This window comes from Adiantum capillus-veneris, chromosome 8, assembly GCF_014529385.1.
Source record: "Adiantum capillus-veneris isolate H3 chromosome 8, ASM1452938v2, whole genome shotgun sequence".
NCBI classification, from domain to species: domain Eukaryota; kingdom Viridiplantae; phylum Streptophyta; class Polypodiopsida; order Polypodiales; family Pteridaceae; genus Adiantum; species Adiantum capillus-veneris.
The window spans coordinates 5,318,681-5,345,996 of NC_140938.1; positions in this window are offsets into that span (position 1 = coordinate 5,318,681).

The following is a 27,316-nucleotide window of genomic DNA, read 5'->3' on the forward strand; positions in this document are numbered from 1 at the left end:
CGCAACACATGGTCCCTAGATCTCAAAATGTTGTACAAGCTACACCGCTACCACCTCCTATGCTAGGACCGCAGCCCCCGCATCCAAGAGTCACCCCTATGAACCAAGTGGGTTGCGAGCCATCTAATGCTTATGCAGATGGCTGTGAGGAGGAAATAGACACTAGTATTGCCTACGGACTTGATACATTGGAAGAGTGTCCTATATACTACATGGAAGATTGTTGGGGGCAAGTCAAGCCGGTTTATCAAGCTGCTGCTCTCGCATCCAGAGGTCAAAATATCAACACCCAGGCTAGGAGGCCACCTCTTCAATGCTACGAGTGTGGTGGACCACATCGGGCAGCGGAGTGCTCTATTAGGCTGCAAAAGAATGCTGCACAGATGCAAATGAATCAAGGGAGCACGTCTGCAATGCCAATACTCACATGTAATCGTTGTGGCATAGATCACTTGATTGCCCAATGCCCCTATAACCAAAATGCGCCTAAAATCACACCCCTAAATTTGGTCGAAATTGCTAGTGTGACATCGCCAATACCACCCGTCGCACCCGCTTATGCGATTACACGGTCCATGCTTCAAGGGCCAGGCCATATCCTCGAAGAGAGAGATACCGCGTCAGTTATCCAAGCAAAGAAAAAGAAGACACGAAGGAAGAGGTCGCAGAATACGGGAAATTCAAAGCCAAGTTCCAAAACAAACATAGGAACAGGAGATGACCCCGTGTATATGAATGACCTCGAGGATGATTCAGATTCAATCGAGACAATGGAGACTAGAACCAATACCACAAAGGGAAAGACCGACAAAGAAAACCGTAACATGGAACCAAATGAAAACCGAATAAGAGAAAACCATAAAGAGCCTCTGAAAACACCACAAGTGTTTCCAAATCCAATCCAAGACCCCCAAGATAAACCGCAGGGGCAAAAAGGGAAGAATCGTAAAAAGAAGATTGGAACGTACCCAAACCTAGTAGACGAGATTGAGCAGGTGCAACATCTAAGAGGTTTAGTGGAAGAGACTCAAAGGAAACTAGAACCAGAACCCATGCATGTCAAAATTCATGACACAGTGTTTCCCACGCAAGTTCATCCACCCCACATGAACCATATACCGTTAGCCATATCTAGTATCATCCAAGAAGGGAGTGAGGACGGGACATCAGAAAGTGAGCATACACCTTTCTTGTTGGAAAGGATGTTTAACGAAGGAATACCTGATCCCATTGAGGAATATGAGATTCCATCCTCACCAGTTCCTAGTCAAGGACCTACACCCTTAAAAATGCCAATGAATGTTGCCAAACTAGTGGACTTCATGTCTTCTGAGGTCCGAACCACGATCATAGCAAAGCTGTATGGAGATCCTGAGTTATTCCTTGCACTTCGAGCATTCCTTAACGGAGAGCTACGAACGGGATTACCGCAGTTTGCGCAACCAAATAGGCCTGACTCGATTATGATTGATGAGGAAAATCATGTGCAATCACTTGACTTAGATGGACACGAGTCCGTGATCGAGGTACCCATTAACGAATTAGGGCAGTATTTTGTAGGCGACGAGTCTAATGCGACCCTACCCATCACTACCAAGGGATTAACTATAAAGGGAATTCTTGATGGTGGTGCGGGAGTTAGCATCGTTACAAAAGATTGTTGGGAATCCATGGGAAAACCCCGCCTCAGTGTTACTAACATTGTGGTAAAGATGGCAAATGGTACCATAGCCAAACCTATGGGGATGCTCAAGGATCTTAAAATCAAAGTTCTAGGACACAAGGTACGACATACGTTCATTGTAATGGATTTCTCTAAACACCTTATGTCATATGAAATGATTTTAGGATGACCATTCATGAGGGAAGCACAAATGGTTCATGATTGGTCTAAAAATCATGTCTATTTGCAATTCCAAGACTCTGTCCTTAGAGTGGATTTGGTGACTGGTAAGGTACACCCCTTAGGGAGTAAAACCATTATTGATCATCGCTCTGACACCACAGTTCACTCGGCCCCACTACAATATTGTTACACTTGTAAGAAGGATACAGACATTGGCCAAGATTCTCCTTATATGGATATCCTACCTGGGATGACTGAGTCGGACAATGTGGATTGGGTCCACCTAGCAGCAACCATAGACACTTGGGGAAATAGGGGGACGACCTGGGTAACACCTGAGGGGGATGAAATGCCTGTACCCTTAAATATGCTACAAGCAATGCATATCGCTTCCGACAAGACTCATCCTAATGTAACGAAGAAAACATACAAGTGGGTCCGTAAAGCTTCTTTTGTGACCATAGGTAGTGCTAAAAAATAGAAGCCTTGTAAGAAACGTACCACTCGCTCCAAGAAAAGTAAGCAAATGTTGCGATGGATCCCTAAACGACTATTGGAAGCCCAAGGCTACTATCAAGGAAATGATCAAATCTGGGTGCCAAAACGTAGATTGCGCTCTTACCTATCACCTGGCCCATGTAAACCCAATCCTGGGGCTCCAAAACAAATTGAAAATCGTGGAAAGGAAAAAATCACGGAATGCGACACACCTGCTCCAGAGCTAGTTTGGGTACCAAAGAAAGAACGATTTGTTCCACCTAGCTCAGGAACAGGAAAAGCAAATGAAGCTTCTTGCTCTTCATGTAGTTCCTATACGGAAATAGAAGCTTCGACACAACCTCAACCTACCATTGTACATATCCATACAAGCAAGAAAGAGTTTGCACCTCCCATTGTAGATTCACCACCTCCAACAATGTTGCAAATAAAATCATGGGAGAGTACCTTACCACCCTTGTAACTAGATGAAACACATAGGGTGATCGAAAACTATTGGTTAAAGCCTTTACCCATAACAACTTGGAACAATTGGTTTCAAAGGGTGACGACATCATTTCAAACGGTATGATCTACCCAAGGAAGGGGGGAGTGTTTGTGGACATCCATTATTCACTTGCTTCCCTCTTAACCTTTCTCCCTGACCTCTATATCTCCCAATCTTAGGGAATGTACATATAAAGCTTTATACTCACAAAAAAAAAAAGAAAAAAAAAAAGAGCAAGAGCAATTAGCAAACGAGTATGCACATTAAAAGTCAAAACATTGACTCAGACCTACACATGTCACATCTGGTACAGTGAAACAGAAACCTATGCCATAAAACACCTTTGATCCTCATCACTTGAGTGATGGAGGGTAGGTAAGATTAGTACGATAGGAGTGTTTCTCTTTTAGAGTTGAGAGATTAACGAAGTTCTCTTTTCCCACTAATGTGCCTCCTGGAGGTATTCCTTTTGTTTCCTAGTGTGTACAGGAGCGTGTTGCTATTGATAGGATTTGGACCTTCATGGAACCTTTCTCTTGTTCACACTTCAAATCAAGCGCGACCATCAACACAAACAGGTGTTTTATGTCCATTAGCATTGCCCTTATCTTTTTGCATCCATGTTTGTCTGCTTTGATTATGATTGGTAGCATAATATTCAGCGCATTTGCTTAGTATCAAACATTTAATTCAATGTAATGTTTTGTCATAATCACTTGTCTAGGTTTAAAAATCAAGCAGTCCGACTAAGCTAGTTTGACCAAGCTAGGTATTAGAAATCTTCTCTTAATACCATGGGGAATGCCTTCCTAATAAGCAATGGTTACTTAGGTTCTTAATCCGATTTAGGCAGCATTGTGTGAAATGTACTAGGGCTTTCTAGTGGGCTTAACCCTATTGACCTTTAGATTAAGTATTATAAAGGGAGTTTACTAATGTGATGAGCCTGGGGAGGGTAATAGTGTTATATGACCCCCCAAAGTTACAAAATTAAAATGCTGAAAATGAACAAACAAAAAATCAAAGTGCCACAATGTAAAATTTTAAGCTGGAAGAGAAATCCCTACTTAAATTGGTACTTCACTCACATGTATCGCCTATGGTACTAGAGCCCTAGAGGTTCCCAGTGTGGGTGCTTTTCCTTGAAAAGCAAAAAACCCAAGGCATACAAAATAAGCACACACATCAAAATTGAATCAATGTGAAAAGACTTTGGGGGGTCAAAGAAAAGGTAATCAGTCAGGCGATGATTTCATGAGAAATTCCTTCTATCGTAGCTTAACTACAAGGTCTTCTAGGTATAGCCTCTAGTCAGCCCTCGAACATCAAATACTTGGCTCTCGCGATTAAACAACTTAATTGACCAGAAAAAATTGAGAAGTTACCCATGGTATTAATAGTCGAGCTCTAGTGCCTTTTGACCGTTAAATTAGCGACCCCGGACTTGTTTAATTTTTTACGTTTACATCTGTTTATGCATTTGATTATATTGCAATTCAATGTTTATTGCTGACAAATTGTCTAAAATTCTGTTACCAATCACTTTGTCTGTCTATTGCATATGATTTTTAATTGCATATGAGAATGCAATTACTGTGGCAATGTTGTTTGATTTTGCAGTGCTTGAAGAAGGCTACGCACATCCATGTCGACTACTCTTTCATCTCGACGAACGAGCTTCAACTGGATAGCTTCCGAGGACGGAATCTACATCAGGAAGGGGGGCATGTTAACCCTCACGGCACACGGACACCCTATGATCTATAAACGTTGTATTATTTAGAGTCAGGTACTGGGCTTGTCGGACCAATAGGAACAGGGTAAGGGTGATCGCCGATGACAGGCGCACTCTAACTGGAATATTCAAGGAGTTAGTTGGCTAAGAATGGGCACCCAAGTGTGAATGGGGTGAGCTCATATAAAAGCCACTAAACCTAATTTTTACTCATTCTCTCATTTGTGCAATAGAAGAGTGCTCTTGCTCCATCTCCATCTCCATCTTCTTCTTCTTCACCTCCGTGTGTGTGTGTGTGTGTGTGTGTATGTGAGAGAGAGAGAGAGGGAGAGTGTGTGTGCGATCGAGCATTACGAAGGCACGACGGCGGCGAAGCGGTTGAGCGCGGCACGACTGCAGCTTCTTCTTCATCGCGGCAAGGAATCCACTACAAAGGCGAGCGTAGAGCGGTGAGTGACACACCCTTTGCTCTCTTGAGCTTGCTAGTTTAGGCTTGTTGTGTGCTTGGAGCCATTTGTGGCTCGCACACGGTGTATCGGAAAGTCCTTTGCTTAGACAGTGCAGCAAGGAGCGCACAGTGGAATGAGATGATCAGTGGTTCAACCATCACATAACCCAAACAATTTAGCCCGTTCTCCTTTGTTTGGACAAACCCTTGCCCAATGATCACCAGCACATTCATAGCATGGTCCTACAGGTGGTGGAGAAGCTTGTGGAGCTCCCATCGGTTGTCCTACTCTAGAAGGATACCCCCTAGGTTTGTAGTTCTGGTTCGCCATGAACATAAACATATTTTCATAGACCAAGTAATGGTTTTTAGTTGGCTGTGCTATGTAGAGGGCTCGGGTGCCTCCTCAGGAATTATCCATGGAATTTGCCCCTCTGGAGCATATGCATTCCCATCAAATCCCCTCTTGTAGGTACTATCTGAATCTTTTTGATATGAGACTACCTGGACCATACTCTGATTAGAAGGTGTTTCTATGGGTTGAGAAATTCGTACCATGGCCCTATTGTCCTGGGGTAAGGGAGGTTGGTGGCCCAACACGGGTTGAGGTTTTCTTGCCCTTGGATTGTGTTATTTAGCCCTACTTGGTATCTTGGAGGGGGTGGAAATTGTTGCCCTCCATGTGATTTCTCTCTCTCTCTCTCTCTCTCTCTCTCTCTAACATAGTTCCGATTATAGAAACATTTGTGGGTTTCATGGTTGGTCCATTTTTGTTCGGTAGCACACCACTTCAGTACTCGCAGTGTGTTTACTTTTGGCCTTTGTTGAAGGTTGCACCATTAGGTTGGATGATCTCCTCCACACGTGTCACATTTTTGGGTGGGTGGTTGTCGTGTGTTTGGGTTCGTCCTGTTTCCTTTGTTTATCCATCTGATCACTTCCTCAATCATTTGATCAACGTCCGGAACAGTTTTGCCCGCCCAATTTCATCGTGGACTCACTAGTGGTTGAAGAGGTGCTACTTGTTCTCTGATCTGTTTCTTCAGTCACCTCTCCATATGCCTTGCAATTATCTACCAGATACAACGTCTCTTTCGTGACTTGCTCAAAAGTTACACATGCCTTCAAGTGCAAGTCCTTTTTGAGCATGTCATTTTGCAATCCTTCTATGAAAAGGAATGATAGTCTCTCATTCTGAGGTAGTTCTTGCGCAGGGAATCTTTCTATATACTGCTTGAAATGAAGCAATGCTTTCTTCACTTTCTCTTTCTCCTTTTGCCTAAATCCATAAATCTGGGAGACAGTGTTATGCTCGATTCCTCTCTTTGAGAATTCCTCAACGAACTCTTGGAGAAGTTTCTCAATACTTGGGAATTCCAAGCTGTTTAATGGTTGGAACCAGGTCAAAGAAGTCCCTTCTAACATCAACCCAAAGCCTTCATATTGAGTATGGAAATCAGTTACCTGTTCCACTCTCAACACTTGTTTGAAGATCGAAACATGGGCATATAGATCTCTTGATCCACTATACTTTTTGGGTACGCATTTTGCCACTTGAGATGGTCGCATATGTCTGGCCTCCTCAACCATTCTGACAACACCTGGTCCTCCTGGTGTGGTTTCTCTACGTTCATAATCTCCTCTTGGTACTACTAGTGGTATTCTATCTGCCATACGTTTGTCAAGTCTATGTCATGTAATGGTTGGAGGGATTCTAGTGGTGTAAGTGACGTCAGGAACAATACTGCTCCTACATGTGTTATGGAAGCCCTAGATCCTGTTGATCCTAAAGGCCCTGTGTTTGGGACTCGTTCATGTCCAAAAGACTCCTCCCCCCTGGTTCTCACTGGGCTCACATGTACAATCTCAGGTCTTGTGTGAGTAGTCGTGGTTTTCACCTCTTCCGGATTTACATAGTATTGGTGGAGTGGTCCCCCAAAATATGTATATCTCTCTAATTCCTTACGATCCATCGGAGAGTACTTTCAGCCATACTTGTCTATTATGACTACGTAAATACTTCTTCCCTCCGTGTACGTGAAAACATATAGGTTTTTACGGTCAATCAATTCCTTGATGCAGGGTTCGTCACATCTGTAATAGAGTGTTGTTCTCCATTATTAAACTTATATAGCCCCACATAAGTGTTGTCTGTATTAAGGTGCTGTGTCTCATTGGTGCATCTGAGCACTGCGTTTTGCTTCTCCATTTTGGGGAGCTCATTGGTTAGCTCGTGATCTACCTTGTCCTTGGTGCCAGTCATCCCCCATTTATCCACAATAAAGGGGTTATGAACCACTAGGTACATCATTCTCTCTCTGTCAAAATACCTATCCCTGTCATAACCAACATCTACAAGATCTCTGAGCTCCCTCGGCTTATTTTCCAGCTTAATACAGTAGCAGTCCATTCCATCCTTATATATTTTAGCATTAAGCACATTTTCAAATTGAAACTTCAAATACAACAATTTTATATCAGATACAGGTTGAGAAGGACCTACCCCCATTGAAGCTGTTCCCTTAGGGTTCAGCTTGTTAGAATCCTCTGTTATGAGGCTGTATGATCTTTTTGACAAAGTGTCAGAGAAGCTCTCCTCTAAAATGGATTCTAAAGGTGGTAGTGGTCTCTGATTCACGCTCTCTTCCGTTGAGTGATTGCTCCCTTGGTCAAAGATGTTGGGATTCCTATTCTGGTACAATCTTTCTGATCGCAAATTCATAAAGAATTGGTATTGAAAAATCCAAACCGGGTTACCTCATTATCTAGTTTGAATCCCCCGTTTGATCTTACTTGCTGGGTAGTATACTCTAGTACCTGCAGGTTTTGATAGCTGTGAGCTTACAACCGTTCTTGTTAACTCTAGAAATTAATCGACAAAATTTAGCTAGGTTTTTCAGTAGCACACAATTCCTCACTTAACACCAACAATTTAGGTCCAATTTCAATTTTGAAAGAGCCACCAGGGTCCTATGGACTAGCTCTTTGTTTGGTAAAATTCTGCTTTTGTTATGACTCAAAGGAACATGGATTGTGATCCATGTTTGGAAGCCAAATGGACTTTTCTTGATACCATCAGGTTCAACATGATTAAGAGGTCTTATGGTATCAAAATTTTCAGAAATGAACCTATGGATTGGAAGCTAAGTCAATTCTGTCACTTTGCTAGAGTTCCTGCTAGTTTTGGGCTTTTGGTATGGTTTTTTGCATCCAAATTCAACTTTGAAAGGACCACTAGACTCTCTGTGATGCCCTCTAGCTATTGTGCAATTTTTGTATCAAAATGTGTCAGGGGAACATGGATCGCGATCCATGTTCCTTAAGGCTAGAATGTACTGAAACTTGACCCACAGCTAGTTCTTGGCCTACTGATGCTGGCTATATGGTTTCTAGATATTGTTTTTTAGGTCAGCCAAAAGTTAGTTTTAGGGTATGTTCCAGTGGTCTCCTCCTTGATCTGATTTTTGCCCCTTTTGCCCTCTATTTGAACTTTTTTGATAAGGGTCCTTTGGGAGAAAGTGCTTTGAATGTTATCCTTTTTCTACTTGCCCAATATCAGCTCGAAATTCCAAAAAGGTACATGGATCGCGATCCATGTTTGACAAGATTTTAGATTGATACTTTATGAGTTTGTGACAAAAGGTCTGGTGATGCTACTCCCAAATCTTTTTGGATTTGATTAACCTTTCCTAAGGCAAAAGCAAGATTTTGTGTCTATTTATGGTTTTTTGCAAATAATTCCTTTTTTGATATTTTGATCAAGTTTTTTCACTTTTTATCTATGGCTCTTTTTGGAAAAATTGTTCCCTTAGTAATCGGGGATGTACTTGTCAAATTTCACTGTTAGATGCCTACCTGGTACATGGATCACGATCCATGTTGGGAAGCATCTGGTCATGATTTTTGGGTCTGTTGGTTCCCTACTTCTAGTTGATCCCAATTCTCTTCTCTTTTTGAATTTGGACTAGTAAAAGTTTAGTTTTTCTTTATTTTCCTCAATTTCTAAGGTTTTGCTCTGCTCAACCCAATTTCTTGATTTAATTGATCTTTTAGTAGTTTATTTCTGACCAAACTCAACGTTTTGATGTCTGAGAGCCTGTTCTAAGCAAGGGAAACAGTTTCAGCACATTTTGCCAAAAACGTACATGGATCGCGATCCATGTTGGACAGGTAGATTGGAATTTTTTTGCATAGTCTGTTTTTAGCAAGTGTTTCTATCCCCTTTCTGAAGGTTTTGCTAGGTTTGGTTCAGTTTAGAAGCTCTGACCATCAATTTTTCAGCTTTTTAGAGTTATGATCTTCAACATCAAAATAAGGTTTTTGACAGTTTTTCCTTCGATCCTTTTGGGCCCAAATGATGGTGTAATTTGTTACCTAACCTACTCCTTAAACTGAAATAAATTTGCAAACATAAATGAATTTAGCAGTACAAAAACGACAACAAAATGTGTGGTGGAATAGTCCTTTCCAAGCATGTGAAAATCAAAGAATGAATTACTTTTTTGTAATTCACTTACAACTTTCTTTGCTCATAAGGAGTAGCACTAGCTAGTATCGGACTCCAGTCTCTATTAAGCACTAAACCTACGTCTTGCTGCTTCACTGTCTATGTGTAAGCGGGATGGGTGTCAAAAGCTTTGGAATGAATTTTTTCGTACATTGAGTCACTCACCACCTAAGGATTGGTTTCCTCGACAGCGGCGCCAATGTTAGCGGGTTGTCGCAAAACAAAAGCAAATCAATCACTTCCTAGTCAGAAAATTGGTATGCGTCCAATCTCGCCGCTCTAGGTCATCACGCCCTTTCGGCATCCAAACGAATTCAGAATGCAACAAAACTTAAGGAGAAGTAGCACAACACTTAGGGACACAATCCTACTGAGTTTTGCAACCATATGGGAAGGTACATAAATCACGATCCATCACAAAAATGTGCAAAAAACTGAAACAAAACTACTCGGAAAGGTCCCCCTTAAGCATAGAAACACATATCCATGGTCAAAACATAAAAAAACAACCATTTTAACCTTCAAACCAATGCATTTAGCCCACGAAGAACGCTCATGAACCACAACAAAATTGAGAATGGTTAAACTTAGATTGTAGAGCAAGAGAGAAGGAACACAATGTGCTATTTGGAAATGAATTCTGATTACCAGTCTATGAGAAAAGAGAATTACAATTAGCTCTCACAGTGAATGTTCAAAACTCCTCCAAGCTAATGATGTCTCATTTTTGTAAAACTGAGGGTTTTGACTGAAGGGTTAAGGAAACTTTCCCACGGCCATTTGGCCACTTACAAGGGTGTAGGCTCAGAGAGGCTAAATTGCCAAAATACATTAAGTATATACATAAGTTTTGTTAACATGGATGACAATAATCAAGAGAGTAGAATGAACATTGATGCTTTGATTTTGTACATGAAGGTGCTAACTGATGATGCCCCCATGTTCGTGAATTATCTCATTACTAGGTTGTAGCAAGCTATGGGCAACCCTGCTTTGCAAGCCGAAGTTACAACTTCGTGCTTATGGAATTTCCCTTCCTCTCCAAGAGGAGAGACAGATTACGAGGCCTCTTGAAGAGACCCCCAAAAGAAGACTCTCTCCCATACGAGAGGAGGAATCCAAAGAGCAAGATAGCAATGAAACTTTATGTTCCTCTGAAGATGTGGCTCCATGAAGATTGCGGTCTAGACGATCGCCTACTCCTCCCAAGAGAAAAAGATCAACACACGGTCCCTCTCCTCGTCATTCCAAAAAAGAAGAGAGGAAACAAAGGAAGAAAAGGGCTAGGAAGAGGTCACCCTCTTCTCCTTCTTCTTCACCTTCGTCCTCTTCCGATGAAATCTATGGCTATTCTCCTAGAGCATACAGGAGGGGAGGACATCGCAAATCATACCCTGCATGGCGAAGGTCCCAGAAACTAAAGAAGTTCAAGGATGGAGGAAAGAGTATCTCATTTCTCAGTTATTATGGCACCTTTGGTGCTACTGAGTGTTGGCCTTTATCCAACAATTTGATGCGGCCTTTGGAGACGAGGGCTTCATAGAGTCCTCCAAGCTACACCATGTAGCTATGCACTTTCAAAAATAAGCTCGTCAATGGTGGTCTAGCCTTCGTGGCAACGGCGAAGGACCAAAGACATGGAAAACTCTACAAGTTTCCATCATGAAGCAATTCCTTGCAAGCGATGCAAAGGAAAAGTGGTTACCGAATGGTGCAGCTTGAAGCTTCTCTCTCATGAATCTATCCACAAGTATGTAGACAAGTTTTGGGATTTACATCTCAAGGCTAATGTCTTTCAAAAGATAGACTTTATCGAGCAAGGCAGCAATTCTGTGCGGGATTACCTGAAGAGATGGCCGAATACATCAACTCTCAACGACATGGTTCTATTAGCGAAGTAATCCATCACACCATGGTTGCTTCACACATCAATTTCCATCAAGGGGCTAGACGGAATGTCAAGCCTGTTGGAATTAGGGTTGCAGAGAAACACACACAGCTTGGAGAAGACGAAGGAAGCTCGAGGCACACAATAGAGAGTGTGTTACTTAGTGTGCAATGGAAAGATAGATAGCCCTAGAGTGATGGGCGTATATACAATGCACGGGGGAAAAAACCTCCTAAAGAGGGAAAAAATGCCCCGGCGGTCCTAGTGTGTTCACACACATCACTACCACATGTATATGGTAACAAATCCCCCCTGGAGTGATGCGGTGAACGAGAGCTGGCACATGAGTAAAGGGAAGTGCCATGCCCTGAGGACAGGATCAGTCCACAAAGGGGAGTAAGCCCAAAGCTTTGCGGAAAGCTTCAAGCTTCTCACGAGACAATGCCTTTGTGAAAAGATCTGCAAGGTTGTCCTGTGTTGGCACATAAGCCAAGCTGATCTCTCCTGCTGAGAGCCTCTCCCTGACATAGTGGTAATGCACCTCAATGTGCTTTGTGCGAGCATGAAAAACTGGGTTCCTCGCAACTGCCAATGCGCTCTGACTGTCAGTGTAGATAGTGTTGGCAGTGTCCTGTCCAACACCCAAGTCAGCCATAAGGCGTCTGAGCCATACACACTCAACCGTAGCTGTGAAGATTGCCCTGTACTCAGCCTCACAACTCGAAGTGGCCACAGTAGGTTGCTTCTTGCTCAACCATGATATACATGAACTGCCAAGCATGAAACAAAAACCACTTGTGGACACTCGCGTGTCAAAACAACCAGCCCAATCTGAGTCCGAAAAAGCATGTAAGTCTGGCGGCAATGATCCCCCCTTGGGATAAAACAAGCCAAGATGTAAAGTGCCACTAAGGTAGCGGAAAATCCTCTTGACAGCCTGCCAATGCTTAGACCCTGGGCTATGCATAAATCTGCTGACCTGCGAGACTGCAAACTGAATATCTGGCCTCGTGTTGCATACATAAATGAGGCAGCCAACAGCAGTTTGGTAAAGAGTGACATCAGCAGGATCGCCAGCATCATGTAGACTCAATTTCAAACCTGTTTCCATGGGAGTGGCAATAGGTTTGCAATCCTCAAGTCCAAACTTACATAGCAATGTTTCTATGTAACTTTTCTGACACAAGGCAATACCACCATCACACTGCTTAAACTGTATACCCAAGTAATGATGAAACAACCCTAAATCTTTCATCTTGAAAGTAGCATTCAAATCAGCCTTAAATTCAGCAATATGTCTCTCATTTGGTCCAGTGATCAGCAAATCATCAACATAAAGAACCACAATGAGAAATACATCATCCTCACGCTTTACATACAATGTGCTTTCTGTTGGACTGTTACGAAAGCCTCGTTTAACCAAATGAGTGTCAGCTTTCTCATACCAAGCACGAGGAGATTGCTTCAACCCATACAAAGCCTTCTTACATTTGCACACTTTGTCCTCTTGTCCTTTTATGACAAAACCGTGAGGCTGCGTTACATAAACTTCCTCAAATATGTCACCATTCAAGAAAGCAGTAACAATGTCTGATTGATGTACATCCCAACCAAAATGAGCTGCCAATGCACATAGAAAACACACAGTAGTCATACGACAAGTGGGAACAAAAGTCTCTTCATAATCTATGCCTTTTTGTTGTGCATAACCCTTTGCAACAAGTCGAGCCTTATGGCGATCGATCTCACCATCTGGCTTGCGTTTCAACTTGTAAACCCACTTCGTACCAATGGCCTTTTTGCCAGGAGGCAAAACACATAAAGTCCATGTGTCATTCTCTATAAGTGCATCATATTCTGATTTCATGGCAACAATCCAATTTTCTGAATTTTGTGCTTCATCAAAAGACAGAGGCTCCTCAACATCATGTAAACTAGACACAGCCAAAGCATAACAATCTGATGCATAAGATGCATGGCGAGAGCCTGAACGAGTACGACTAGATAAAGGTGCATCCAATTTACTGTCACGCAAAGTGTGCACCAGCCATTTTGGCATACCTCTAGCCTGCTCATTTTCAACCCTTTCCTCATCAAGTACATCATGTACATCTGCATCAGTAATAGGCTGTTCTAAAACATTTTCAGAAACCCCCATAGGCTGTACATTTGCCTCATTGGAACTTACATTCGTATTTCCACCACTGAAAAGAGGCAACAAAGTGTCATAAATGTCCTGTGAGCTTACATTACTGTCTCTAGTACATGACAGCAAGGGCTGAACAGAGTCTTCCACAAACACTACATCCCGTGAAACCAGAATACGTTTTGTTTGCGGATGATACAACCTGTAACCTTTGCTTTTAGCACTATAACCAACAAAAATACATTTGACAGCCTTATCATCCAATTTTCTGCGCTGCACTTGTGGCACCAAAGCATATGCCAAACAGCCAAAAACACGCATGTGCTCAATAGAAGGCTTTCTATCATGCCATGCTTCATATGGAGTAATAGACTGCAAAGCTTTCGTAGGACACCTGTTAAGTACATAAGTGGCACACATGATGGCCTCAAGCCAAAAAGAATGCGGCAAAGCTTGACTTTTGACCATACATCGTGCCATTTCCGTTAGTGACCTGTTTTTCCTCTCAGCAACACCATTTTGCTGAGGTGTATAAGGCACTGTACATTGGTGTTTTATCCCACGACTAGCCAGAAATGCATTAAATTCATGAGACATATACTCCCCCCCTCGATCGGAACGGAGGGTGCCCATAGTACATTTTGAGACATTTTCAGCCATAGCCAAAAATTGTTTGAAGCACATAAAAACTTCGGACTTCGCTTTAAGCGGAAATACCCATGCATGCCTGGAGTAATCATCAATGAAAGTCACGAAGTACAGGTAATTGCCCAAGGACAGAGTTTGCATGGGCCCACAAACATCACTATGCACAAGTTGCAACCTGCATGTGGCCCTAACTGAACCATCCTTTGGAAACTTAGAACGTTGCATTTTACCCAGAATACAGCCTTCACAAACATGTTTGACAGGTGCTTCAAGAGGCGGCAAAGAAGCAACCATATCAGATTTCTGCAAATGTAGCAAACTGGCAAAATTCAGATGACCAAAACGTGCATGCCAAAGTTTTGCATCTGAAATAGCCCTTGAATCTGCAACAGCATTTGCAAAATTTTGTCCACACTTGTCATACAAAGTGAGCTTATACAGCCCACGGCACAAAAGGCCAGATGCAACAATTTCATCACCAAAACTGAGATCATGAACTGTACATCTGTCATCCACAAATTTGACTACAAGTCCAACTCTAGCAAGTGCGGATACAGACAAGAGATTCTTCTTGATCCCAGGTACATAAAGTGCATCAACAAGTGTGAAGGAACTGCCATTAGCAGCAGTGAGCACAATCTTTCCAACTCCCTGAATTGGATAAGAGGCGTTGTTGGCACAAGTGACTGAATTCCCATGAGGGACAGACTCGAGAGAGGTAAACAATTCACGATGTGAGGTAATGTGCTTTGTAGCACCACTGTCGAAATACCACACATGTGAATCTGCAGCAACTGACAAGCATGCATCATGGACAGCAGGATTGTAAGTGCACTCTGCGCTAAAAGCCCATTCTGCATCAACATCAGCATCACAATCTCCTTTCACAGAAGACTCAACAATGGCTGCATTTGTAGTGGAACCAGCATTTGCAGTGGAACCACCCTCTTTCTTCTTAGCCTCTTTGGCCTTCAACTTAGGACACGACTTGATCAAGTGATCATTGGCTTTACAATAATGGCAACGCATCTTCTTTTTGCCCTTATCACCAGAATTGCCAGACGAAGTGCTGCCAGCAGAAGCATTAGGAATAGAATTTTTGCCACTCGTAGCAGAACCATAAGAAGTGGCTGCATTACTGTTACCACCCTTTCTTTGAGAAGCAATAAAAGCCTGTTCAACTGCACGCTGCCTAGTCCTGTTTTTTCTAGAAAGTGACTCTTGCAACAGCAATGTGCATAATGCATCAAACTTGACAACTTCAGGATTTCCCTGGGTCATCAGTCTCCAAGTACTAGCAAAAGTCTGGTAGGAATCTAGTAAGGCATCAAGAACAGTCTGCACAAGGGAACTGTCCGAAATGACTTCACCTGCAGAAATGAGTTGCTCATTGATATCCTTGACACTAGCAAGGAAAGTGTCCATATCATCTTCCTCATGCATAATCTTCGACTCTAGCTCTTTACGCAGCAAAGCAATTTTAGCCTCATTGCGGCTTGCATAAAGACCTGCTAGAATATCCCAAGCCTGTTTTGTAGATTTTGCTGAACGGATGTGAGGAATAATGGTGCGCTTCACAGAAAAGGCAATCAATGCATGAGCCTGCGCATCCTTAACATCCCAACGAGCTTGTTCTGCCGTAGGCAAAACAACTCTAACAGCTGCAATCCTTGCAGCAAGACCTGCAACATCCTCAACATCGCCTACATCTTCAGAATCAGGACGTACATCAATGCCCTGCACAATGTTCCAGACACCTTTTGACACAAGAACATGTTGCATCATATAAGCCCACATAGGGTAGTTGTCCCCATCCAACCTGTCCTCAGCAGCAAATATCTTGAACACATCTGTGTTGTTGTTGTCAGCCATGGTAAATGCTGCACCTGATGTGAAAACTGCCCGAAAATAGGAGAAATGGAGCGGGAACAACTTGTGCTATATAGCACAAACCGTAGAAGACTATAAGGCACCTGTTATGCAGAAAACGGCACTGACAGAAAATCTGCACAAAATGACGAAATAGCCTGTGCAGTACTGCCTGTAGTGGAAACGGAGGCCGAAATGAGCCCAAATCAAAATTCTGAGCAGACCTAGCTCTTCGAGCATTCCCAAAATATTTGTCGACCTGCGAACGCTCGCCAAAGCTCACTGAAATCGGAGAAACTGAGCAGGCGTGTGCTGGAGCAGCTGGCGACTAAGCCCGGGAGGACGTGACCTGCTCTGATACCAATTGTTGGAATTAGGGTTGCAGAGAAACACACACAGCTTGGAGAAGATGAAGGAAGCTCAAGGCACACAATAGAGAGTGTGTTACTTAGTGTGCAATGGAAAGATAGATAGCCCTAGAGTGATGGGCGTATATACAATGCACGGGGGAAAAAACCTCCTAAAGAGGGAAAAAATGCCTCGGCGGTCCTAGTGTGTTCACACACATCACTACCACATGTATATGGTAACAAAGCCCATGGAAAACAAAGAAAACAATGATGCAAAGGGAAAAACCAATGTTCAAAATTATTCCCAAGGCACTTCCAACAACAACAACAATAATCGGTCCAAGGAGAAGAAAGTTTACTAAGGTAGAAAAAAACTCTCTCTTAAAGAGCTTGAAGCTTTTCACAAGGACCATAAGTGTTTCAAGTGTGGTGAGCAAGGACATGGCTATTATTCTTGCCCCAAGAACAATGCTTGCACTATCGAAGGTCCAAAAGAGGATGCTCATTGCAAAGGATCATCACTTTCCTATGCTCGGGGAAAGGTAAGAGAGCATGATGCCTTCATCTTGTTTGTCCCTGGCTCTACTCACAACTTCATGTCAATGGAGTTGGCCACCAAGTTGGGCATTCAAGCTTTCAAGATGGGAGATATGGTAATTTGGTGACAGAGCTTTCAAGGGATAACAAGCCTCCGTTACTCCCTTGATTGGGAAGTTGAGGCTTCATGTCCAAAGCTATGTCGATAAAGAAGCATTTTTCATCTCTCCTCTCCACCAACATGAGGATGCTATCCTAGGGGCGCCATGGTTTGATTGCATGGCTACCAATATGAAGTTCCCTGAAAGGAGAATTTACTTCACCTACAGGGGAAAGAACATATATATAGATGCTAGTGAGCGTGGTCGCACTATTCCACTTGTAAATCCTCCCGGTTTTGATAAGTCAACGAAGAGCTCAGTTTCTCCCTTCATGATTTTTGTCAAAGAGTCTCTAAAAGATCCTAATGTTTCATCAAACGTAAATGGTACAAATTAGAACAGTTAGACTTGCCTAATTTTTTAAAAGAATTCCAAGATGTGTTCATCGATGATATCCCTATGGACTTACCTCCAAAACGAGGGGATGATGACCATCGAATTGAGCTCCTTCCAGGAAACTCATCGCCTAACAAGCCTCCTTATTGAGTCTCTCAAGCTCAACGAGAGGAGATCATGAGGCAAGTACAGGAATTGGTAGACAAAGGCATGGTGAGGCCTAGTTCCTCTCCCTTTTGTTCTCTACTCCTTTAGTGCAAAAGAAGAGATGGTACATACTGTATGTGTGTGGCCTATCGAGCACTAAACCTATCTCATTCTAAAAAACAGATTTCCCGTGCCTCAGGTAGAAGATATGTATGATAATCTACAAGGCTCTACCTACTTCAATAGGATTGACCTTAAAAGTGGCTATCATCAAATAAGGATAGTGGATGAAGATATCCTAAAGACCGCGTTTCGCACACCGTTTGGTCTTTATGAATATCTAGTCATGCCTTTTGGTTTGACTAATGCACCAGCTATGTTCAATCGTCTAATGGAGAAAATTTTTAGAGCTTATCACAAATTCATTGGAGTGTTCTTTGATGATATCATCATCTACTCCAAGTCTTTGGAGGAACATAAGAACATCTCCAAGTGATTTTTCAAGCATTGAGGGAGAACAAGCTTTTTCTCAACCAAAAGAAAAGCATGTTTTTCCTTCAAGAGATTCTATACCTAGGTCATATTATCTCTCAAGATGGTGTCCGTATGGATCCATCAAAGCTAGAGGTAATAAAAGCATGGCCTAATCCAAGGAATATACATGAGCTAAGAAGCTTTTATGGTATGTGCTCATACTATAGACGCTTCATAGCAAAATTCTCTCAAATAGCAGGACCACTACATGACTTAACTAAGAAGAAGGTTAAGTATGTATGGACTACTAAGGAGCAAAATTCTTTTGATAAGCTCAAGGAGAGGCCTTACCTCCCAATCAGTCCTCATGCTTCGGGGTTTCTCAAAGCCATTTGAGGTCCAATGTGATGCTTGTGGTGATTGCCTTGGAGCAATTTTTCTACAAACAGGGCATGCCATAGCATATGAGAACCGAAGGCTCAATACGGATGAACGAGTCGTGGGCATTTATGAGAAAGAGCTTTTAGCTATTCTACATGCCCTAGAAACATGGAAGCACTACCAATTGGGGACTCCATTTATCCTACGGACCAACCAACAAAGTCTCAAGTATTTCATGACGTAAACCAAGCTTTCCGACAAACAAATGAGGTGGGCAAATTTTCTTTCACAATTTAACTTCCATATTGCTCACATTGCTGGTAAGTCTCTTTGAAAATCTAGGAACAATATTGAATTTCTCTTCGGCCTATCACCCACTCATGGATGGCGAAAGTGAGATAGCCAATCTTACGATACTTGATCTACTCAAGACTTATGTTACCGAAGTAGATCAACGCTCACAATGGGAAAAGTACTTACCTCTTGTAGAGTATGCCTATAATAATATTGTACATACTTCTACGGAAAAAGCACCATTTGAGATCATTGAGGGAAGACCTTAAAGTCCCTTGCTACTCAAAGTACATGGGAAGATCTTCGCCGCCGATGAGTATAGCAGTGACCTACAAGAATCTTTCAAAAGATTAAGGAGGCTATATCCAAATCTCAACAAAGGCAAAAAGCTGTTGCTAACAAGCACAGAAGGGCCTTAACATTCAAAGAAGATGATTGGGTCTTGCTTAAGTTTCCTAAGGCTCGATTAAGGCAAACCACGAGCAGAAATCCTACGGGCCATCAAAAGTATTATGCTAAGCTAGCAAAAAGATACTATGGTCCTTTCCAGATTTTAAAACCTATCAATGAGACGGCCTACCAACTCATGCTGCCCAACCATTGGCTCATACACAATGCTTTTCATGTGAGCCTATTCAAGCCCTTTAAAGCAAAGCCACCAAGTGAACCAATTATTGAAGAACCCCCCGAAGTTGAAGACCAAGAAGAAGTGCTACAACCTGAAGCTATCCTTTGGCATGAAGACAAGGTACTACAACATGGTAAGATTATCGGACGGTATCTTATTAAGTTCAAAAATTATCATTTTGAAGATGCTAGATGGATGCAAGTAATACAGCTTAAGGATAGTATGAACATTGTGAATGCTTACAATGCTACATTAGAGTAGCAAATGTACAAATTTCTTTTAAATGACCAATGTTTTTCTCTTCTAAGACTAGTTCTCATTTTATTGGGAGAATGAAATGGACTAAAGAGCAGACATGCTTGCGACAGCCAAGCACCAAATGGATTAGTCATCCATCTTGGAAAGATGTCGTGGGGTAAAAAGGGATCCTCTACCCGCTAAGTAATATTGACTAATGATCAAGGCTTTATTTGTTCTACCTCATAGTCGAGGACGACTATGATTTCAAGAGAGATGTAATGTCATAAAATCTAATATCTAACCAACCCAAATGATTTTCTCATATTAAATTGATCACTTAATGTGGGAGAATAAACGAGAACAAGGGTTAAGATATGGACATGTGCTTATAGATCTATCTCAACACGGGGCCAATGGTAAAGGGGCCCAAATGAGAGATGGTCTATCAAAGAGCAACGCTAACAATGGATCTTAGAAGACCTTAGGGTTAGCTTCATTAAAGACCTCCAAAGGTTAGTGTTCAATGTCCTTTGACCTAAGTTAGGGTTGAGCTTGAGGTGGTGTTAGAAGCTGGACACACCCTATGGAAATTGACTACTAGACAGATTATCAGTTTTTGTAATTATTCATTTATTGAAAAAACTCGACATTTCACCTTGTAAATATTGGGGCTTACAGAAGTTTCCAGATTGTATCCCAGTTTTGATAGTTAGATTGAGTAGATGGTTGATTTGGAACTTTAGGTTTTGAGAATTGTAAGGTATTTATACCACTTTTTGACCTTAATGAAAAACCTTTTGTCATTTTTAAAAAGTTTTGAAGTCTGTGGTGAGCGTATTGTGTACGAGAGAGAGTGTGAGCTTCATCTTGACGCTACATGTGCATCGGTGGTCAGAATCGAGTGTGGAGAATTGTAGCGTGTTGCCCCAGACAAGAGCTACGTGCTGATACCTACATTGCGCGCGTACGGTCCGGTTTTGCGAGCTCTATCTACGAGCTTCATCTAGTGATTCGGTGAGCATACGTTGTCCGATTTTGCATTGCATGATTTTCACGCGTTCACAATGAGTAGAGCTACACATTAGGCACTTTAGATTTTGGAAATGAAGACCTGCAGATTTTGGCTAGACATCCTACGTGATTTTGCACCGGGTGTTTTGGGTTGGGGTTTTGGTTCATAGACCTTGGGGAGAGCGACCTATTGGTGTTAGTAGGGTCTCCTTCAAGTTCTGTGGTGTTTCGAGATTGTTTGATGGGTGTTCCGCTCTAGAAAGCGTTGTAGGAAGTTTCCTCTTATGCACTCTTGAACGCTGTGACTTAGACATTGGGTAGAGACCTCTGTAGGAATTAGTGGGGTCGGTCGAGTGTGGCTTGACACCTTATGCTTGCTTCCACGCGCCTGCGGGTCGAGCTTCGTCCTTAGCTGACAAATCTTGTTAGGTGAGTTCTCGCTGTGCTGACGTCCGTCGCGGCGTATCCGTCCAACATTGGCGCCGCTGCTGGGGACAAAAACCTTAGGTAGGTGACCGAGACTAGTCCTTGAGGATAGGGATTTTTGGCTTGCCAAGAGTCTCGTTTTTCATTTAGATAGGATCAGAGGGTGGAGGACTCTCTAGGTCTTAGAGGGAGTTTAGGAAGCGTGTGTGTGGCCTATATCCTTCGACTTAGGTAGATTGAGATAGTTTTAGATATTAGTTGAGTTCGAGAGTTGGAGTGGTAGAAGCGGTGAGAGGAGAGCTTGAGAGTCCGGGGAGGCCAGAAAGCCACCAAAACACCATTATCACCATTTCACATGATGAGTAGGAGTAGAGTAAGTAAGACATCATGATTCGGGATCTAGAGCACTTCATGCATGTATACTTGCTTGGTAAATTCATCACAAGGTTGTAAAAGAAGCAAAAAGACGCAAAAGTGTGTTTAAAAGCTGAAGTGAAGTCCAAAAGTTATTGTGAGTGTTTCTGATAGAGCTGCAGAGCATCAGGAGCATTTCTGTCAGGAAAAAAATTAATTTTAAGCAAGGAGACATCCTATGCGTAGGATGTCTCTAGGCTAATCTGGTGGGAATTTTGGAATTTTGAGTTGACCAGTGTGTTCAGAAGGTGGGATTTACCCTATGTTCAACTGGAAAGTGGAAATTTGACCATATCTTGACAGGATAAGGCCAGATAGACTGAAATTGCCAGACATCCTACCCAAATTGTGCCAAAGTGTTGACCTGCAAATCAACCGCATCCGAAATCCCATTTTACTTGTACTATTCACACTATGAGCTTAAATGTAATTAATTCTTCAGGCTGCAGATAATTTTCGGAACATATGTCATTGTAATTGCTATTCCACAACACCCCTGATAGGAAGTAGAATTCATTTTTGATGAGATGACACCTCCAAGGCTGAGGTATAAAAGCCAATCTTTTGTAAACCTAAGGGGGCTTTTTATCATTTTTTGGGCTTATCTGAACGTACAAAGACTGTGTACTGTGTGTGAGAGTGAGAGAGGTCTTCTTCCTTTCCCCTTGCATGCCGTGACTACCACATTGTGAAAGTGACTACGCCATCGTGTTAGCAACGGCGAGAGCTATGCTTCGACGCCAAGCTTGAGCGGTTTCAGTCTCTTTGCGAAGAGCTCTTTCGTGAGCTTCCGAGTGAGTTTTCTCTCTATCTGTGTGTCCGTTTTGTGATTGCTTTATGTCATTGCGTTCACGGTGAGTAGAACTACACTTTAGGACTAAACATTTCCAGATTTGACGACCTGTAAATTTCGGCCTGTCTTTATACGCGATTTCTGCACCATATGTTTACGGGTTGTGGATTAGGTTGGACACTTCAGGGAAGTGTCCTCTAGGTGTGTAGAGGAGGATCCTTGAGTTTTGTGGCGAATCGATAATGTTTGACCATGTTTCGGTGAACGGAAGTGTTGTAGGAAAGATTGCAGTTCAGTATGATTAGAGTGTTTTAGAATGATCTCCTTTGGTAGTGATTGTCTAGAGAAGGTCGAATAGTTGAGTGACAACCAACTATTTGTTTCCATGCGCCTGCGGATCAACTCCGTCCTAGGTTGACAACTTGTTGTTGGCTTGGTTCTCATTGTATTAGCGTCTGCGAGTAGTGTTTCTGGACGACAACATTGGCACCGTTGCCGGGGACGAGAGCCCTAAGTAGGTGACCTTTGACTAATCCTACGAGGTAAAAGCCCATTTGGTTCGCCAAATTTCCTTGTATCTTAGATAGGAACTAAGGATCAAAGAGAGGATCGAGGGAGTGTGTGTCTTGCCTGGGTCTTTCGTGATTGACAGTTAGTTAGTTTAGAATAGTTGTATCGGAGAGAAAAGGGCTTTCTAGTCTGTGTGTGGCAGTGAAGCGTTTTTCTACTGATTAATGCGAAACCCCACATGATGTGTAGGAGTAGCTTTAGGTAAGGGATCTGATTTTGATCTAGAGCTATTCAACGATTACTTATTTGCTAAAGTGTTTGTTTGCATTCACGATCTCTGAAAAGTTGATTTTGAGGCTAAAAATGCATTAAACAGATTCTTGTTGACATTTTTTTTCATGATTGATTGCTGCTGTGCATATAAGAGGGCATTTGCAAGAGTTCTGTGAAGAAAACTTGAAAATCTATGAACAGAGACTTTATACGTGTATAATGTCTCAAGGGGGATATGTAGATAGAATTTGACAAATCTGACTGAACCAGGGTGTTCAAAAAGAGGGTTTTTCCTCAAGTACACTTTGAGACTAGGGTTTTGACCAGCCCTTAGTACCCAAAAGGCCAAAAGACAAAGTGTCAAAAGCGGAAAAAAGAGAAAAACTTGTGATTCTAAGCATATTTTGCATAAAAATTGGTAAAAGTGCTTGAAACCCAGTGATTAAAGACTTGGGGATGCTTGTGTTCTAAATCTGACCAAAAACTCAGCTAGAGTCTTTATAGGCGTATAAAGACTTACTGAATAGATCTGGCTCAAATGGAGCAAATGAATATTCCCTAGTGTTCTAAGGCAAAAAAAAAAGTACCTAGCCAAAATTTGATTGCTTTTGAAGTTCATATGGGCTAGAAAGTGCAAAAAAGGCAAACCTGGACTAGATAACAACTTGAATTGTTCATAACTGACACCAAAAGGGGTGAAAACAAAAACTGAGAGTACTTGTCAGTTCCTTAGGGTGTAGGGAACATCCAAAACAAAATTAGGTCAAATCTGTGTCAGAAGTCTTTATACGCGTTGTTGGGAAACAAGCAAACTGAAACACCTCTATAGCGATGTCACCCAAGAGCGTTGAAAGAGAATTACAAGACACCAAAAGCTTTGAAAAATCCTTTTGAAACACCACAAGTCCAATAGGAGTAGTCCACTTGGGAATTTACTGGTTGTCGCCCACCCAAGAGACTATGTCACATAGGAGCAAAACCCTGTCAAAGTACGGATTTACAGCATATGCCGACCAATGCATATGAATACAAGAGGCTCTCCTTCCACAATCAAACAACACAAACCCACAACTTCAACATAAATTCCACAATTCATAGATACATGCCCTCCGAATCTGTCTACACACAATTTGCCACTAGGCTGCCATAGCCATAACCCTGCAGAGAACTAGTCGTAACCTGATGAGCACAACTCCAATTGGGGCACTTTAAAGCTTGAGAGAAAGATTGAAAAATGACTGGCGAGAAAGATGAAGATGACTAAAATTGATTCCATACGCCCCCATGAGCAAAATTGATGCGAACAAAGAGCTGTCCCAGCACGACTACACGTAGAGAAGGCTAGTCGGGGCAAAAAACTGCATCCAAGAGCATCAAGAAGCCACAACGAGCTAAAACCTGTAAATTTCTGAACTTTGGCTAAAAATTTTTTAGTTTGTACATGAGTTCAAGTTATATACAAGGCTCACTTCAAAAAACTCAACCACGGGCACTTACAGTAGCCCGACAGCTGTCACTATACTAGCGACTTGCAGTGCATGTACATGTGCTTGCTAAAGCAAGCTAAAAAACCCACAAAAAGAAAGCCCACACGCCCTTTTGACATCGGGCATCATGTCCATATGTACAAATTTACAAAAATCGGGGTGTCAGAAATGCGCCCAACAGCGTGTAAAGACTCATCTCCTAGGATAGACACCAGATTTTGGAACTAACATCATAGGGTTGTTCAGTATTGTAAAGTCAACTAAGGGACCAAGTTTGGTGTAATTTTGCCACAGTAGTCTTTATACGCGTATAAAGACTTGAGGCTAGATCTGGGCTCAAAAAGAGAAACTAATTGTTCCCTAGACATTCTGTCAACCTTGAAATCCCAAATATTTTGTCAAAACAAGATTTGGACTTAAACAACGAGTCCAATTGCCAGTATAGGTGTGAAAAGTTGGGACATACCCACCGAGTGCATAAACTTTGCATACAGTCATTGATTGAGGATTGATTGACTAGTTCTAATAGCTGTGGATGGCTAATGTGAATTGTCACATTTTGATGAATTTTCAGAGGCTAAATATTTTTTGAGAAAGCAGGAACTAGGGATTGCAACTATACAAGGGAGCAGGTCAAGGAAAAGACAGGAACACCAGAACTTCTCAGATAAGAGGTTTGGTTTTAAAAAGGCTGTTAGGAGTTAAGTTTGATGAATTTGAGATCAAGAAGACACATTCCAAGAGACCAAAAAGTAGCAGGAGACCAAGGTAGTTTAGTATCCACCGAGGAGAGTGTAAACCAGGCAAGGCTAGATCCACTAGCACTGATTATTGAGGAAGGTAGTGATACTGACACTTCGTCAGACAAATCTTTCTTCATGATGGGTAGTCAACAGCTAGGGGGGTTTCACCTATGACGGACCAATGCCAGGAGGAACCACCTCCCAAAATCCTTTGAATGATCCCAAACTCACGGTGATCTTCTTAGAAGGAACTAACTCTCGTGGAGCCCTAGTTTATTCTGATTATCTAGGGCGCAAGTGCATTTGTATCGAAGAGAGGCCGGCTCAGAGATTGGAGATAATTCGAGTCTACGATGATGGAGAGAGATTCCGAGACGAAAAGGGGAACCACTATCTGATAGTCAGTAACCCTGAAGATTACAACAGATATGGAGACAACGTGGCGAAAGGAAAAATGGTTTCAAAAGCTCAAGAACTGCCACCAAACATTGATCGGCCCGGAGCTATTTTTATGTATGATAAGAAAACAACCAGGTTTCCAACTTATAACGAGAACGTGGGAATCTACAAGCATGAGAGTGAGGGTACAGTCTCTTACTTTCATAGCAAAGAACCATACGTAAACGAATTAAGCAAAGACAAGGTTCTTTACTTATTCTCTTATGAAACTGCTATGGGGAAGGGTATAGTTTTTGTTGATAGATACGAGCGAGAATACTAGCGTATTCTCCCAGAGGAGATAGAAAGGGCAACAGATCCAGGAGCATCAGTATATGCCCCTAAGGAAGTGCCAAGAGTCACCTACACCCCAAGCAAGTCGACAAATCCCTTTTCTGATGAGTATGACGCTACCTCACATTCCACACAGCCGCAGACATTCAACAACCAAAACCAACCAAAAAATCAGCCAAATCATTGCAGGCATGGCTTCGACAGAGTGCAACAATGGAGCAAGACCAAAACCGAGATGGTTATCAAGTCGCACGAGGGCTAAGAGATTTGCAAGAACCACCACTCTATTCAAGGTATCAAGGAGAGAGTAAGCCAAGGACTCAAGGGTCAACAGAGCCTAGAGGGCCATGCATAAAACGAGTTCGAAGAGATGAACCATCTCTGGCGAGAACTGTTAGAAATTACGGCTTAGGAGCACCACTGGGAGAGGAACCAGCCTATTACAGAAGACCTGAGGAGGTATATCGATTAGGACGAGGAGATCCAATGATGAGGTTTGTAGACCATCGGAGAATTAGGCCTTCTCAAGTCCAAAAATGGATAAACAAGAAATACATAGGAAGCAGAGATCCAAGAGATCATGTAGCAGCCTTTGTGCGTGTAATTAGAGCTGAAGAGGTGTTAGATTTCCCTACCCAATTTGTAGGATTTAGACTAACCCTAGAGGATGATGCTGCTACTTGGTTTGACTCTGTAGAGCGTAGAGACTTTGAGTCTATGGAGGAAGTGTTTGATGAGTTTATTGAGGAATTCTCACAAAGAAGGATAGCTCATAATACCGTCTCACAAATCCATAAATTCAAATAGAAAGATGGGGAATCTGTACGAAAGGCAGCCTTAAGACTAAAAAGATATGTTAAGTTCTGTCATGTTGAAGAACTGCCAACTCAGTCCAGACTCATGCTGATATTCATCCAAGGAATAAAGAATGCGGATCTCCAAAAAGACTTACATATGAAGAGGAGCACAACGTTAAATGAATTGACCAAGGAGGCTCTTTACCTTGTGAACAATTGTGCGGTCTACAAAGAGGGGGAGTTCAAGGACCTTGACGACGATTCATCTTCACAACAGAGTGGAAGCAAGTCTTCTAAGACAGCACCGAAGGGAGAAATCGCTGCAAACCAAGAGCATCTTGTAGATGAAGTGCTAAAAAAGATTAACTTGTACGCCAAACCCCGAAACAGCCCAAGTGGTGTGCTATTGAACAAAAATGGACAAACCATGGGATAGAGGAATGTTATTATAACAAGGGGTATGTGAGAGAGAGACCTTACGCCCCGCAAGCTCTGGTAGCTTCTCCTCAA